The sequence below is a fragment of the Narcine bancroftii genome, chromosome 6 (assembly GCF_036971445.1).
Source record: "Narcine bancroftii isolate sNarBan1 chromosome 6, sNarBan1.hap1, whole genome shotgun sequence".
Taxonomy (NCBI): Eukaryota; Metazoa; Chordata; class Chondrichthyes; order Torpediniformes; family Narcinidae; genus Narcine; species Narcine bancroftii.
Genome location: NC_091474.1, coordinates 239,958,046 through 239,975,516, shown reverse-complemented (window position 1 = coordinate 239,975,516; position 17,471 = coordinate 239,958,046). Strand labels below are relative to the sequence as shown.

Genomic DNA, 17,471 nt, shown 5'->3' with positions numbered 1-17,471 from the left:
AAAACAAATTTATGTTCGAGATATAGGTATAGTTTGAAATAAATAATGGTTTAAGTCGTTGAAAAAATGTTCATCTTAATACAGATAACTCTACCAATTAATGTAATCGGTAGGCTTATACATTTCTTTAAATCTTCCTCTCCCTTTTTAAATATTGGAATATAATTTAATTTATATAAAATTTTCAAATTAGTATCAATACATTAAATATTTAATCTTATCTGTTCATTTAAAACAAACCATTTGTCTACTTTGTGAATAATCTCTTTTTAGAAGTTCCATAACTTCACCTTATATCCCAAAATTTTCCCATAGTCTAACAAATGACTATAAACTCTTGGTAATGATATTTGTGGTTGAGTTAAATAAACTAATACATTATCAGCAAATAAACTAATTTTATGTTGTACCTGATTTATCTCAAATCCTTTTCATTGTTGATCATCTCTAATTTTTGTGCAAGTGGTTCTATGGCTAAAGCAAACAAAGCTGGTAATAAAAGACACCCCTGCGTACTACATCTAATCAATTTGAAAGATAGAGATATCTGTCCATTAGGAATCACTTTAGATTTAGGACATCTGTATAAGGCCTTAATCCAATTTATAAAATTAATACCAAATTCAAATGTACTTTGCACTCTAAATTAAAACATCCCAATCTAACTTATCAAAAGCTTTGTCCGCATCTAAATCTACAATAAGATTTACATCTTTTTTTCTGTGTTAAGTCAATTATACTTAATAACCTTACTATATACTATGAAGTTTGTCTATTTTTAACAAAACTTGTCTAATCCATGTAAATTAAATCAGGAAGATATTCATTAATCCTATTCACTAATACTTTTGAAAAATTTTTATAATCTACATTTAACAAAGATTCGGGTCCATAAATATCAGTTTTAATGGATCTCAATCTTCTTAAGGATTAACCGTAATTATCACCGTTGAAACCTTTCTGGAAGACAATGTTGTTTAGAAGTTTGTTCTATTACTTAGATAAATTATGGAATCAATCAATCTTTAAACTCTTTATAAAATTCAACTGGAAACCCATCTTCAACCGATTTATTATCATGTAAACTAATAAGTGCATCATAAATCTCCTGCTCAGTAAAAGGACTCCTTAATTGATCTAAACTTTCTGGAGGCAAAGATGGAAATTTTAAATAATTTTCTGTAGCCTCTTCATTTTGTGGTAATTCAGATGTACATAACTTCTCGTAAAATTCCTTAAATAGGTCATTAAGACTTTGTGCCTTATATGTCACATCTTCATTATCCTGTTATATAGCATTAATTGTCCTAGAAGATTGTTCTGCTTTTAATTGCCAAGCCAAAACATTTATGTGATATTTCTGCTTGATCATAATATCATTTTCTCTGTTCTATGTTAAAGTTGTATTATATTCTATTTTTATGACTAAAGTTCTATATTTATCCTCAGAAGATGGTTTATGAATTTCTTTTTCTAATAAAGTTATCTCCTTTACCAATTTGTCGATATCTTTCATGTATTCTTTTTAAGTTTTGAAGAGTAGGGGGTTAGATATTTTTTGTAGTTTTTTTAGTTTTTAGATTTTAGTTTCTATATATAGAGTTTCAGTGTATGTTTGTTAACCCTTTATAATGTACTTATGAATAGATAGAGTTGATGTGAATAGGCTCTTCCCCTTGAGGGGAGGAGAGATTGGAATGAGGGGTCTTAAGTTAATGGTTAGAGGTCAACATTTTAAAAGTAACTTAAGAGGAAGCTTCTTCACTCAGAGAGTGGTGGGTGAATGGAATGACCTTCCGGAAGAGGTGGTTGCAGCAGGGTCAATTTTGTCATTTAGCAGCTGCTTGGATGAATGTATGGATGTGAGGGGGTTGGAGGGATTTGGGCAAGGAGCAGGTAGGTGGAACTAGTAGAGTTCCCTTAAATCTGTGAGGACTAGAGGGGCCGATATGTCCTGCACTGTAATTGTTACATGGTTATGGTATAATATTCTTAATTCTTGAAATTATATATGTTGAATTAATAAAATATTCAAAAAAATTACTACTTTCACATAACTGGGGTTCTCCAGTCCTCATTTGTTCTTGTGACTGAGGTAGGGAGTCGATGGGAGGGAACTCAGCTGGGCATTTCACTGCGGGCTGTACCAATCGGGGTGTTTCTCCATGTATCCGGATTTTATGATGTCATAGTACCAAGAGCGGGAAGAGTTTGTGTGTGTGTGTGTGTGTGTGTGTGTGTGTGTGTGAGTGTGTGTGTGTGTGTGTGTGTGTGTGTGTGTGTGTGTGTGCGCGTGTGAGAGAGAATGGGTGCGTGTTTGTGTGCATGTGCATGTTTATGTGTGTGCACGTGTGTGTTTGTGTGTGTGTGTGTGTGTGTGTGTGCGCACGTGCATGTTTGAGTAAAACTATCAGAAAATTTAAGAACAATTTGGAAAGATTTAAAAAGCCAGTGAAAGTGATTTTTACCAGGAGTCCTTAGCTTAACTCATGAGTGACGCCTGTTGTTCGAGGCTCCAACTTATTTCAATGTCTTCCTGTCCCTGATGAATCCTATGGACCGTGAATGGATCGAGAGACGTCTGGTGGCCGTGCACTAGTTTGAGGTGGACCTGGTTGTTGGTTTGTGGTGGATGAGGTGGGATGGGATTCTTCCAACACCCAGCACCATCCGCCTTCTTTAATCACAGCAGAGAATGGTGGAAATACTCAGCAGGTCTGGCAACATCTCGGGAGAGACACAGAGTTAACATCTGAGTACAATAAACACTGAACTGAACCGTGTCACTCTAAACAATCTGGTGAATGTCGTAGATGAGATGAGTTCATTTTCCTGGATAGGACGAGAAACACAGTTCCTCACTGTATCTTAATACGAGGGACAATGAAAAATTCAATGAATTGCTGATACATCACTGTGACTGTAAATTGTTCTTTCTTCCACAGGTACAATCGTTCCCCTCTCTGAACCTTGGGGAGTTCAAGTTTCAATTGAAAATGGCGTTCTAAAACCATTCTTAAACTTTGCCATTTCAGTACCTCTTCAGGTTCAGAGTCCACCTCAGCCAACAGATCCATCTGTTGATTTGTTTTGGTTTCCTACATACTCATTTTATTTCAGGTGAGATTTGTTGGGGCATATCCTGTTGAAGCACTTTCACATTGTGCCCAACAGCTCCACACTCAGGCACTGCCAGGCTGTGGTGAGTTGTCTGGTCCATATTAGTTGCGACCTTGACTAGCATTAATAGGGTAAAGAAATTGGAACTGGTCACATGACCCTCACATTGACCATGTGATTCATCCCTTCCCCTCCAGATCTCTGTCTCCATCTAAGGGAATGGGCTGCACACCAATATCCGCTGCAGTCCAGGAGCTCCCACAACCCTCTTGATGATACCTCCTCCCTCCTTGCCTCCTGTGAGGACTTCATTCTCATTCTCCCTAGCCTTAAGTGTCTGACACGTGAGACTTCCCACACTGGTATCTCTGAAATTTCTTCTTCTCCTTAACCATGACCTCCTCTCCCAGACCTTCACCATATCTCATCTAATTCATGCCACTCTCCTCTCACCCCTTCTTCTCAAGGTCCAAAAACAGATGTCCCAGGGCCATTACACAATTCTGTCACTGAGTCAGACAGCATGGACACAGGCAATTCAGCCCATCATGTTCACACCAACCAGTGAACTCCCACACCTGTCAATCCCATCTTCCAGCTCTTGTCCTGTGACCGTGCTGGTTTCAGTGCTCATCTGGACACTTCAGTAACGGTATCAGAGACTCTGCTTCCACCACAGTGTGTTCCAGGAACTCCTCAGTGTCTAAGTGACAAAGGTCTCCCTCAGGTCCTCTTTGAATCTCCAACACCTTTCTCTAAATGTGGGTCCTCCACTTCTATTCACCTTGGAATAAAGGATTCAGGAGATCGTTACCAGGACCAGTGTGCTTGAAATGAGAGTTATGGCAAGAACCTGGAATATTATAGCACATAACAACAGGCATTCGACCCTTCCGGTCTGTGCTGACCAATAGGACTAGCCATTACCACTGATTTGCTTTCATTCCATAATCCTACAGAGCTCTCCTGTTCATGTATTTATCCAATTTATTTCTAAACATAAGGTTGAATCTCCATTCACTACATCAGATGGTAGCTCATTCCACACCTCTACGTCACTCTGAGTGAAAAATCTTCCCCATATGATTCCCCTTAGAGCCTAAAGCTACAACCTCTCGTATTTATCTCCCCCAATCTAAGTGGCAACATCTTCCTCACATCTATACCCTTCATAATCTAATTAACCTCTATCAAGGCTCCCCTCAAGGTTGAGTAGGCTAGGGACCTTCTGGAATGCTGGATGATAGGTCGGCACGTTAGAGAGTTTTATAAACTCAGGAACGGCATAGATTAGGTGTACAGTCCCCGTCTCTGACCCAGGGCAGGGGTATCTGTAACTAGAGGGTATAATCAGATGTGGGATCGATTACAAATCCAGAAAACATTTGGACAGCTACGGGGAGAGGAAAGGGTTTCAAGGCATACGGACTGAATGCTGACCAGCAGGAGTGACTTGGTCAACATGGACACATTGTGCCTCAATCATGGCAAGGAATATAGAACACAACATCACAGTGCAGGCCTTTCAGCCCACAATGTTGTGCTTACCTATGTAATCCTATTATGGAACAATATAATCCTTCCCTTCTTCACATCAGCAGGGATTAACGTATGGTAGGTCGTGTTTAACAATCCTTGTAGGGTTTTTTGAGCATGTTACCAAGAAGGCTGATGAGGGAAAGGGTGTGGATGTTGTTTATATGGACTTAAGTAAGGCCTTTGACAAAGTTTCTCATGAGAGGTTGGTCCAGAAGGATAGGACACAGGTTTATAGATAGAGAGGTTGCAAACTGAATTTGAAATTGGCTGGGTGGAAGAAAACAGAGTGGTGGTGGATGGTTGCTTTTCAGACGGGAGATCTGTGTCGAGTGGTGTGCCTCAGGGATCTGTGTTGGGAACATTATTATTTGTTATCTATATAAATGACCTAGTTGATAACGTGGTGAATTGGATCAGCAAGATTACTGATGACACGAAGATAGGAAAGTCGTAGACAGTGAGGAAGATTGAAGAAGAGTGATCCAGACCAGCTGGGAAGGTGGGCCAGTAAATGGCTGATGGAATTTAATGCAGATAAGTGTGAGGTGTTGCATAGGGGAAGAGTGAATCAGGGTGGAGGACATACACAGTAAATGGTAAGACATTGAGGACTGTGGAGGAGTAGAGAGATCTGGGAATACATGTACATTGTTCCCTGAAGCTGGTGTCAGATGTGGACAGGGTTGTAAAAAAAGCATTTGGCATCTTAGCCTTTATAAATCAAAGTATTGAGTATAGAAGTTAGGATATTGTATTGAAGTTATTCATGTGATTGTTGAGGTCACACTTAGAATATTGTGTGCATTTCTGGTCGGCCAGCAGCAGGAAAGATATCAATAAGATTGAAAGAGTGCAGAGAAGATTGACTCAGATGTTGCCAAGTCTTCAGGAACTAGGTTAGAGGGAAAGATTAAACAGGTTAGGACAATACTCCTTGGATTGAAGAAAAATGAGGGGAGCCTTGAAAGAGGTCCATTAGATGATGAGGGGTAAAGATGTGAGGAGGATATTGCCACGTAGATTGGGGGAGATAAATACGAGAGTTTGTAGTTTTAGGCTAAAAGGGGAGAGGCATAAGGGGAAGATTTTTCACCCAGAGAGACGTAGAGGTGTGGAATGAGCTGCCATCTGATGTAGTGAATGGAGATTCAACCTTGTGTTTTAGAAATAAATTGGATAAATACATGGACAGGAGAGCTCTGTAGGGTTAAGAATGAAAACAAGTCAATGGTAATCGCTAGTTCTATTGGTCAGCACAGACAAGAAGGGTTGAATGCTTGTTGTTATGTGTAATAATATTCCAGGTTCTAGCCATAACTCTCATTGGCTTCTACCTGTTTAGTCCAGATACCCGACGAATGGACTCAGCCTCAAACCAATACTTGCCTTTAACTTCTGATGAATGATCCATGATCTGCTGTGGTTTTCCAGTATGTTTTGTGTGTTACACCCACAACCCTCTATTTCACTTGCATCCATCTGTCTGCCTCCCAGTCTTTTGAACGTTCATATGACAGCATCGTCACCACGGACAGGAGGCGGTACTTGAGGAATGTCGGGTTTCAAATGTAGTTTCCTAGAAATAAACAGGATAGAGATAATCCAGGAAATTATAAACCAATGAGTCTAACTTGGGGTAAGCTGTAGGAGTATGTCCCAAGAGAGAGTATTTACAAGCATTTGGAGAATCAAAATCAGATTAGGGAAAGTCAGCATGGCCTCATCAGTGGAAGGCCGGGTCTCAGAATCCTGATTGAATTCTATGAGGATATAACAAAGAACATTGATGAAGGTGGAGTGGTGGATGCAGTGTATATGGATTTGAGTGAGGCATTTGATAAGGTTCCCATGCAAGGCTCATTCAGGAAATAAGGAGGTGTGGAATCCAAGGAGGTAGATAGAGAATTGGCAGCCAAGAGAAGGCAGAGCATGTTTGAAGGGGGTTTGTATTCTGCTTTGATGACGTGAGCAGTGGGGTTCTGCAGGGACCTGATCTGGGATCACTCCTCGATTCGATTTTTATAAAAGTCCTGGATGAGGAAGTTGAAGGGTGGGTTTGTATGTTTGCAGCGGACATGAAAGTAGATGGTGTTGTGGACTGTGTGGGGGGGTTGCCAGAGGGACAGTGATAGGATGCAGAGCAGGGCTGAGTAGTGGCACATGGATGTTCACCCAGAACTGGGTCATTTCCATAGGTTAAATTTGAAGGCAGGATACAATGTCAATGGGGAGACTCTGAGGCATGTGGACAAAGTTAGTGATCTTAGAGTTTGTGTCCACAAGACCCCCAAAGCTGCAGCAGATTGATAGTGCTGTTGAGAAGGAGTACGGTGTGTGGGTCTTAAATAACTGTGGGATTAGATTCAAGAGCCATGAGTTCTTGTTACAGCTGTACAAGACCTTGTTTCTACTCCTTTTGGAATATTGTGTTCAATTCTGGTTTGCTCATTGCAGGAAAGATCTGGATACGATCAAGACAATATAGAGGATGATTTTAGGTATGGAGCTGGTTTAGAGAGCATGAATTATAAGGATGGTTTGAGTGAACTTGGTCTTGTCTTCTTGGAGTATCAAAGGACGACCTGATCAAGGGGCTGAAATGGCTGGCACCAGGAGGCATAGTTTTAAGGTGCCTCGGAGTAAGTACAGGGGTGATAGAGTGTTGACAATTGGTGGGTGCATGGAAAGTGCTGCCAGCAATGGTGCTGGAGTCAATTTAAATAGGATCGTCAGGAGAATTATTAGGTAAATGGAACAGAAAAATGATGGAGGGTTATTCAGTTGAGGAACTTCATAGGTTATTCTGTGGCCTCATCAATGTGGGCTGAAGGGCCTGAACTATGGCGCATTTTTCAATGTTCTATTTTTACCCTTCCCACTATCCATAGACACAGACTTTTTACAAAAGGCGGTTACTCACTCGATCATTACCAACCTCATGGATGACGTTCTGTGTTCACACTGGGCTCTCGTCTGCACTGCATCAACCCAATGCAGATTGGGTGACAGCTTTGCACTGCCCTTGTGTAAAGACTCCCCGACTTAAGTCCTGTACCACGTACCTCCTAACAGAGGTCAGTCGTCACACCCAGGAGGGAGGTTGGATTTGCTCTGAGGATAAGGGTGGAGGAGGGAAGGTCTGAGGGAGGGGAAGTGAATTCCAAGCTCACGGTGGAGAGCAGTCACTGCTTTTCATTGTCCGAGGTGGACAGTGTTCCAAGCCTAGAGGGGGTGATGAAACCAGCTCCCTTTCAAACTCATTGATTGGGAAAGTGTTCTGTTATCAATTCACCAATTAATTCACTTTGTATTTATTTGAATTTTTTACAGAACTTTTGAGAGGAAAATGGAGGACTACGTGAATCTGGCCAAAAAATTAATGGAAGATTTGGAGAAAGACCAGCGTTCCTTTGACCACACGTTTTTCGGCATATCATGGTATAACACGCGTGGTCTTATAAAGATTTTAGTCAAAAAATTAAACTGAACTTCATTCAGAATTTCTGTAAAGCATTAAGTTTTGAAACAGTGAGATGAGCTGAAATTTATTCTTATTGTTAACGCAGGTCTCCCACCTACAACAACAACCTGCATTTCTATGTAATCTTAGTGGAACGAAATATCTTCGAGGTGATTACAAGAGCTGCAGATGTTGGAATCTGGAGAAAAAATCAAACTGCTGGATGAACTCAGCAGGTCGAGCAGCAACTGTGGGGACAACAGGAAGATCGATGTTTTGTGTCAAAACCCTGCATCAGGTCCCCTCATCCCTCCCTCTCAGCTCTTTATACTGTCCATCTCCACTTTCATTCCTGACGCAGGGTTTTGACCTGATACGTCGACCATCCTTTGCCTCAACAGATGCTGCTTGACCCACTGTGTCCATCCAGGAATTTGTTATATGCTCAGGGTGATTTACACATGTTGGATTTAACCCCGTCTTGTTGGAGATTTGAACCATCCCCTGTGGACCCCTGTATGAACACTGCTCTCTGCTGGCCATTGCCAGGTACTGCCTCCCACTGACACGGCAGCTGTGTTGGGAGCTCACACTTTATTCGCAGTGAACCAGCCACATTAACTCCAGCATCAGGCCCCCTTCCTATTTACTGGCTTGCGTTTAACATTTACTGTTCACAGCTTTGGTTCAGTCTTGGGGCTCTGATTAATGATTCCCACCCAGGGTGAACACTGCCTTGTGGGTGACAGGGAATCACTCAGCCAGTACAGGAATCTTCACATTTAAACTCTTCTGGTGAGGAATCGGGGAGTTTGAGCAAGTAGCCATCAAGGCAGAGATATTTCTTCAAAGTCTCCACACTGAACGGTTGTACATGGGTGGGACCTGCTCTGGGAAACAGGGATCAATCCCTGTGGGAATTTCCCTTTCCTCTAATCTTGCTTGAAACAATTTGTGCACAAACTGAGAATGTGATGGTCCTGAGGACGAATACAGTCGCAGAGCATTCCGTCGACAACCTGGGATGGATTGTGTGTATGTTTATCCCGGTCACACTGAGCCGAACAAGAACAGACAACGTGAAAAGAGCTATTTGGAAATGGGAAGTGTTGGGAGCACAGAGCACTGAGGTTATGGTGGGTGAAATCATGGAGTGGCCACATGTGGGGTTCTCGGCCTCTGTCTGAGCTGATTCCGAATGAAACACAAAACAAGGGAATGGTCAAACTTTAAAGAGATGATGTGTTCATGGTTTGCAATATACTTGGGAACATGGAGTGTGAGATAGACTGGGTACTGTTGGAAGCCCAACTCATTGACTGGAATCTTGCTCATGGATCATGGTTCCTGTTCACAGGAAGCCCATTCACAACTGTTTTTGGGGATTTAATAAATTGTCTTCTTCAGAGTCTTTCTCGTTTGTTTTCCAAAGTGCCGGGAATGTATTCTCACTGTTCAATAAAGAGGGTGATGCATCTCAACACTTGGTGTCTGAGGGAATTCTTACTCAGGAACAGACCTGGTCACTGATCCCGTCACCAGTCTCTCTATTAAATAACCCACTGGCTCAGCATCAAGCTGGGAAAGTGCACGACATGGAGCAAACGTGAGAAGATGGAAGGGCCTAGCGGGTCGGACAGCTTCCATGGAGAGAAATGGATGGTCAACGTTTCATCCTGGGGTTTTCTCAAGTCTAAGGCAGGGAGGGAGGATTTTCAGGGAAGGGCAAAGAGATCACTGGACGCAGCAGGAAATCTAAAATCCAAAGATAACATCAGTCAGGCAACAAGGAAAAAGTAAAAAGTGTCTTTGTCAGACCTGGGGAAAAGACAAAAGATGGCTGTAAATCTGCAGTGGCGATGGGGGATGGGGGAGAGATGTGACTCTGAGTGAAACTGGAGAGACATTGGATGGAGATAAGCTGTAAATATGAGTAGCAGCTCAATTACTAAATGGAAGCTGTCAGAGAGTGAGAATAGAGATAAAAGAACAGACAGAAAAAAGGGGACATGAATAGGATGGTCTGGAGCGATACAGGCTGATCGAAGGCAACATCTTGAGGGATAATGGGTAATCAATGTTTCAGGTCTGAGTCCTTAGGCAAGTTATGAGCACTAAACACATGGGCACCTGAATGAAAAAGTGGGGGGGGGGGGGGTGGGGAGAAGAGACGAGAGAAGGGAGGAAGGGGGCAGATGGAGGAGGCCAAAAGGAAAGATGGTTTTCAGTGGATCAGGGTGGGAGGTAGAACAAATAGCTGAGAAATGATAGCGGGAGTGGGTAGCTCTCTGAATGGAGTGTGAAATGGGGGGGAGCAGGGGGGGAGCAGGAGGAAAGGAGACAGAAGGATGGGGAGAGTTTTAATGAAACTAAAGTTGTCAATATTAATGCCATCTGGGTGGACATTAGCCAGATGGAATATTATGTGTTGTTCCTCCGATTTGCAGATGGCCTTGGTTTGGCAGTGACATGTCAGTGTGGGACTGGAGTGTGGAATTGAAATGGTTAGCCGCTGTGTGGTCCCCATTATTGCAGTAGAAGTAGATAATCAACATGAAAGAGGGACTTCTGTCCGACTGGAAACTGTTAGCCTTCAGGAGATGTGCATGAGCAAGTGGTGCTGCCTCGGACATTTCCCATAAACTTACTTCCTCTCACCTGAAAAAAGATGTCCTCTGGTATTTGCTATTATCACATCAGGGAAAAAGTACTGCTGTCCACCCTGTACATTACCTTCATACACACCTCTATCCTTCACCGTCCTGAAGAGAAAAGCCCGATCTATATCAACCTTGCTTCATCAGGCATGTTCTCTAATGCAGACAGCATCTTGGCAAATCTCCTCCACACCATCTCCATCACCCAGTGTTTCTCCTAAACTTTTCTCCCTTCACTTTGCACAGATGTCCTCTGATATTTGCCTCTGCCATCCTGGGTAACAGGCGCTTACTTCAACCTTATCTAATCTTCACATATTCTTGTAGACTCTACCAAGTCACCTCTCATCCTTCTTCTCTTCAAAGAGAAAAGCCCTAACTCTGGTAACCTTGCCTCATAAGACACATTTTCCAATCCAGGCAACATCCTGGTAAATCTCCTCTGCACCGTCCCCATGGCTTCCATAGCCTTCCTGTAATGAGGTGAGCAAGACTGAACACAACATCCTAAGTGTGGCCTCACCCAAGATTTATAGAGCTGCCACATTTCCTCACAACTCCTGAACTCAATCCCCCGATTAATGAAGCCCAACATACCAGAGGCATACTTAACTATTTTATCAACCTGTGTGGTAATCTTGAGAGATCTATGGATTTGGACTCCAAGGTCCCTCTGTTCATCCATACTGTTGAGTATCCAACCATTAACCATGTACTCTGCCTTACAGTTTGACCCAATAAATCTATCACCTCACACTTATCCAGATTGAATTCCATCTACCACTTTTCTGCCCATTTCTACATCTTGTACATATTTTGTCAAAATCTAACACAATATGTTCTATAACACATCCACCATTCATATAAGCTGAAAACCAGTTGACCATCCCTCTACTTATTCATCCAGGTCATTCATAAAACCACAACAAACAATGGTCACAAAACAGATCCCTGTGGAATTCCACTAATCACTGAGCTCCAGGTAGAATACTTTCTGTCCACTGCTAGGCCTTGCTTTGTATAGGCAAGCCAATTCTGATTTCACACGGTCAAGGTTCCATTGATCCCATGCCTTATGTCCTCCTTTTTTAAAAGATTTTATTTAAAAATTTAAAACCACTATACATTTTGTGACAGAGTATAAAGATATGTTTTTGGGAGATAAATTTGGAAAGGTTTGTTAGAGGAGGTCACAGACAACACTTTAAAACAGATCTTATTTGAAATACTGAAGCTCTGCTAATGCTAGACATATCAGCCCACAGCCTTTTTCAAGAGCTTTGGAGAGTGCCCAAGAGACTTCACTAATGAATTGTTGTTTACAAAAAGGCAACAGATGAAAGATCTTGTGAAAGTTGCAGATTGTCTGGACCTGTTCTAAGAGGGTCATATAGTTTGGCAATCAGAGAGAGTCAAACATGCTTTTGCTCTCAGAGAGAGAGAGAGAGAGAGAGAGAGAGAGAGAGAGAGAGAGAGAGAGAGAGAGAGAGAGAGAGAGAGAGATACACAGATCACTTCTACAGTGTCACAGCTGGGAACAGCAACTTGGACTGGAACAGGACTAGCTGGCAAGCTTGAGAAAAAGCACATTTGGAAGATTGTGGTCATTGCAAGAAGAGAGGACTGTCTGTCTAATGTTTCACTTGGAATAAGTGAAACAAAAAAAAACTCTGTGATGACCTGAAAGAAAGAGGTTATCATCTGGAGAACGCTGCTGGGTCACGTTTCTTCGGGAAGACACTGAAGTGTCTGGATACAAGGAATCTATTGTAGGTGTCTATCATACCACAAATCTCTCTCTGAAAACCGACAAATACCTACTTGAGAGATAACCATTTACCTTTCGAGCACCAAAGCCTGGTGAACTTTATGAATGTAAATTTATGTGCACAGTATAAGAATTATATGCTACTGGTGAATTTGGAGGAATGAGAAGTGAGGTTGGACTGTGAACCAAATAACTTTTCTGAACTTACACACACATGAGATACTCTACAGCCATAGCCAATAGCAAACAGTTAGTGTAATACACCCCCATTACATCATCACACACTTTAATCTTGATTTATGAATTTCCAATTCAGACATTTTCATTCCAGAAATAAATGTATTAATATCCCTTTAATAAACTTAATTTCTACCACAGACACTTAAAAAAGCTTTAACTTGATAATAACAAAAAATGTATTTTTGTAACATTGTATTTTTCTTTCATTTGTTGGAAAGATATAAAATAATCAGCTTCAAGGCAGTTTTCTATCATTTTATCCCCATTTGATTCCAATAAAATGAAAAAGTTTATTTTGATATGAAGTGTTTTATGTGAAATCTTACCTTTCCCACCTAGTTCATAATCTATTTTATTCCATAATTCAATTAATTGTTTCAATATAGGTGGGTCCTTTTTGCCAATCAATAGTTTGGTATTCCACTTATAAATAAATTCAAATATAGATTTTTCATCTATTTTAGTTAATTCTATATTAGCCCATGTTAAAGATTTATCTAAATCAAACATTCCATACTAAATTTCTACTGACCAGCTTTGTAATAATTTTGAAAATGTGGAAGCTGTAAACCTCCTAATTCAAATTTCCATGTTAATTTTACAAAGGAGACCCTTACTATTTCACTTTTCCACAAAAATTTCCCAATTATTGAATTTAGATTCTTTAAAAATCTTGAGGTACAATACAAGGAAAGGATTGAAAAAAAGGATAACGAATCCTTGAGAAAATATTCATCTTAATACAATTCATTCTACCTAGTAAAGTTGTAGGTAAATATAGATGACACTTTAAAGGTTGTAGTATTTCCCAATTTCAAAAAATGTCATCTTCAAGGAAACATGAGGAGAATATTTTGAATTACTATCTTATTAATCCAATAAACCAAATTTTGTAAATGCAGCTTTAAGTAGATTTGTCATTGATAAAATGGATAAACCTTTTTAGTAAATTTGCATTAAGACTTTCATAATAATGAACAAACAAGGCATTTACTGTATAATGATATAATGATATTCAACTTTAAACAGATATAAGAAGAAATAGACAAAACTATAGAAGACAAAATAAGACGAGTGCAAAGAAAATGATCTCACACATGTCTCCTTCATAGTTCGTCGAAGAATAAGCTGCAAGCTCTTGGTCTGTGCATATATTACAACATATTACATCATAGTCACTTTGGTAACACTACAAACAATACTCCTTCTTAAAGAGATAGACTTCAAATTAACTACAAATCAAAAACACAAGGTTTAAACCTTTACAGTAAAGACTTCCATCTATTCAAATCCCCTTTAACTTTATTAAATAATGATAAAGAATTCAACTTTAAAAATATCCAAATTTTTATCACTTTTAATACCCAAATACTTAATCCCATTATCTGACCATTTAAATTGAACATTTGTTTTACATTGTGTGTAGTTTCCCTCAACATAATTTCACTTTTATCTCAATTAATTTTCGTGCCTCATGTTTTTCTCAACGAGCCTCCCATGGGGGTCCTTGACAAATGTCTTACTAAAATCCATATTCTCCACACCTGCTGCTCTTCCTTCATCAATTTCTTTTGCTCATTCAGGTGCCTTGACATTCAGAGAGGGCAATCAAATTTCACGTGGGTGGAAAGAAAAATTTGAAACCCGCTGTTTTAATCATCCCTAATTGACTCGTTATGTGCACGGTTTCAGAACTCCAAAGGAAATGTGCCAATGACAATTTGTCTCATGCAAAATATTTCAATAACAATTCGGTCGAGAGCAGTGATTCTCACCCTGGTCACACCCTCTTCTATCTTCATAGAAGCAGAAGCCCGAAAACCAGCACCTCGAGGTTAAAGATGGTTTCTTTCTAACAACCTGAACTTCTCCTTGATACTCTAATCATAAGGCCATTTCATGCCAGGCCAGAGGCCGGATACAAGCGTGAAGGGAAACATAAATTTCGCCTTAGAAGACTCAGCCTGCACCGCATTCATATTGAGTGACACCTCATAACACCCTCCAGAGCTGATGGAGGTGGAGGCGACTGGGGCCGTATCGACACCTGCTGAGCCAATGCCATTCATACACACCAGGCTCTCTGCAATGCAGTGAACTGGAATTCACTGTATACTTGGTGTTAAGATGGCTGGTTCCTCCCTTGGCTCTACCCTCACCTACCCCAATATAAACCCTGGATTTCCCTCCTTATCTCAGAATCACCTGAAGACTATTGTAAATACCAGCCATTGATTGTAAGCTATTAAAAATATGTTGGTGCTCCTCACAAGTCTGTGAGTGCAATCAGTCGTGTTAAAATTCTAATAGCTTGATTTTGAAGCAGGATGGAAGCCCTGTTGAAGCCAGGCATGCTCCAGGTCCACCCTCTGTCCACAGAGGCCCTGGAGGAATTAATCTACTGGCTGAATTGCTTCCAGTCTTAAGTGACAGCCACGCAAGATGTCTTCAAGTCCAATAGTCTCCAGAGATCTGCCCTTCTCTCTCAAGTTGTCCCCAAGGGATTTGCTGTCATTAGGAAATGTGCAACATACAAGTCGGCCATAGAATGCTTAAAGGCCCGTTACATGAGGCCTTAGAACAACATGCTAATGAGACATCGGCTTGCTCAACATCAGCAATGCCTGGGTGCATTGCTGGATAATTATGTCCTTGAACTGTGGGCCCTGACTAGGAACTACCACTTTGAACCAGTCACAGCCTGGGTGAGAGAGGAGGACAAATCCAGAACACCCTCTTGGCAGGAGGCACTGACTGCTAGAAAGAAAGAAAGAAAGAAAGAAAGACTTGGCCAAAACGCTGGAGCAGGCAAAAACACTCGAACAGACCCAACGACCTGACGGGCAAAAGCGGCATCATTTCAGAAGACCAGAACATTGGGGCACCGGTGACCCCCACAGCCCCAGCACCAACTGCCGTGGCCATACATGACAGGGTATGCTACTTCTGTGGCACCCCGGCGCCAGATTGCCCATGAAGGACGCTGTGTGCTCAGGATACAGTAAGCGAGAGCACTGGTTGATGTTCTGCTGGGCCAAGGGGAACCCAGAGAGAGTCACCACGTGTTTGGCCCCAAATCAGCGTTCGACGCATGCATGATTCCCAAAGTGCCAACCCCAGACTCTCCATGCTGCTCGCCGCCAGCATCTTGCTGCGCTTTGTGTGGTGAGACCTGTCACCAGAAGTAAAGCATTGTGGAAAGCAATGGCAGCCACCTTGTCACACCTTGTGGTTGATGCCAGTAGTCCTGCTTCGGATCCACATGGGAGCAACGTCGTTCCCAGAGCACTGGTATCGGTCGTCCTGGATCAGGCAAGACCTCACCAATTGAATAATTTTACAGTGGAGGTGAGAGTAAATGTACACTTCACTGATTGCTTGGTAGACATTGGTTCCACTAAAAACTTTATAAACTCCATGACCACTCTGCTGTACAGCTTAAAAGTTTATCCAATACACCACCGTATTTACCTAGCATCGCATTGGAACTCTGTGACGATCCAGGGGGTACTGTATAGTACATATAAATGTGAAAGGTGGGCATTTTTAAAGTTCTGTTTGTATGTTCTGAAGGATTTGTGTGTTCCTGTGTTGCAGGGCCTGGACTTCCTGTGTTAACTTAAAAGTGTGACCATGGAGTACTCGAGCACACTTCCTCCAATCACGGTGAGGAACGGAAAATCCCAAAAGCTGGACATCACATGTGGTATCTCCAACCTAAGTATTGATCTCCACCACCCCCACCCCCTCACTGTTTCTGAACCGGATCCCCGATTGCAAGCGAATAGCTACAATGACCAGGCGATCCAATGTGGGGGCCAGGAATTTATCAGAGCTGAGACACAGCGGCTGCTTAAAGAAATTATCACTGAGCCAGCAACAGCCCCTGGAGAACTCGGGTGGTAGTTGGGAAAGGGGGAGAAACCTCCAGGCTAGTGATTGACTGTATAGGAGTAAAGTTAAGAAACAGTGTGTGGCAGAGAGTTTAGAACTGGAGAAGCAAATTGCCGAATTGGAGAAGGAATTTCAGAAAGATGTGATGGAAGATAAAAAAGTCGTTTTGGCTAATCTGAAACTAATCTTATAACATATTGCAAACTTATCAATTTGAGCATTTAATTAATCGATCTAAGCAGCATTAGTATGAGTTGGGTGAGAGAGCACATAAGGTATTTGCACGGAAGTTAAAGATGGAACAGGTTTCACGGATTATTAATGCTGTTAAAAAGAATTCAATAGTTAACTATAAAGCTCAGAAAATTAACGACCAGTTTTATTCATTTTATCAAAAAATATATACTTCTGAGTGGAAACAGGATAAAGGTTCCTTTGAATGTTATTTATCCAAATTAACATTAACAACATTAAAGGAGGAAGATGTTGTGGAATTGGAAGTTCCGTTTACAGAATTTGAGATTAAGTAAGTTATACAGGAGATGCCAAATGGATAGTCACCGGGGAATGATGGATTTTCTGTGGAATTTTATAAATTTTTATTGAAGATTTATCCTCTGTGTTTGAGGATGTATTACAACAAGTAACTGATGAGTGTGAGTTACCGGAATCTTGCTCCAGTGCTTTAATTACTGTAATTCAGAAAAAAGATCGAGATCCGTTGAAAGAGTCTTTCTATAGACCTATTTCTCTACTGGATGTAGACTATAAAATTATAGCAAAAATGTTATCA

The 17,471-nt window shown here is 41.2% G+C and overlaps 1 protein-coding gene across 6 annotated transcripts in view; it reads right to left on the bottom strand.

The window, feature by feature from the left end:
* Nucleotides 1–17,471, bottom strand: part of LOC138737169 (uncharacterized) — a 65,137-nt gene that overhangs the window by 14,134 nt on the left and 33,532 nt on the right. For 5 of the 6 annotated variants that reach the window (XR_011340805.1, XR_011340806.1, XM_069887764.1 and 2 more), the window contains 3 exons: nt 6,046–6,235; nt 2,469–2,832; nt 411–474 (listed from right to left, as the gene is read on the bottom strand). The gene's annotated coding sequence lies outside the window, so the exon portion shown is untranslated. The remainder of the gene's footprint in view (nt 1–410; nt 475–2,468; nt 2,833–6,045; nt 6,236–17,471) is intronic. The other variant, XM_069887766.1, reaches the window with a different exon arrangement.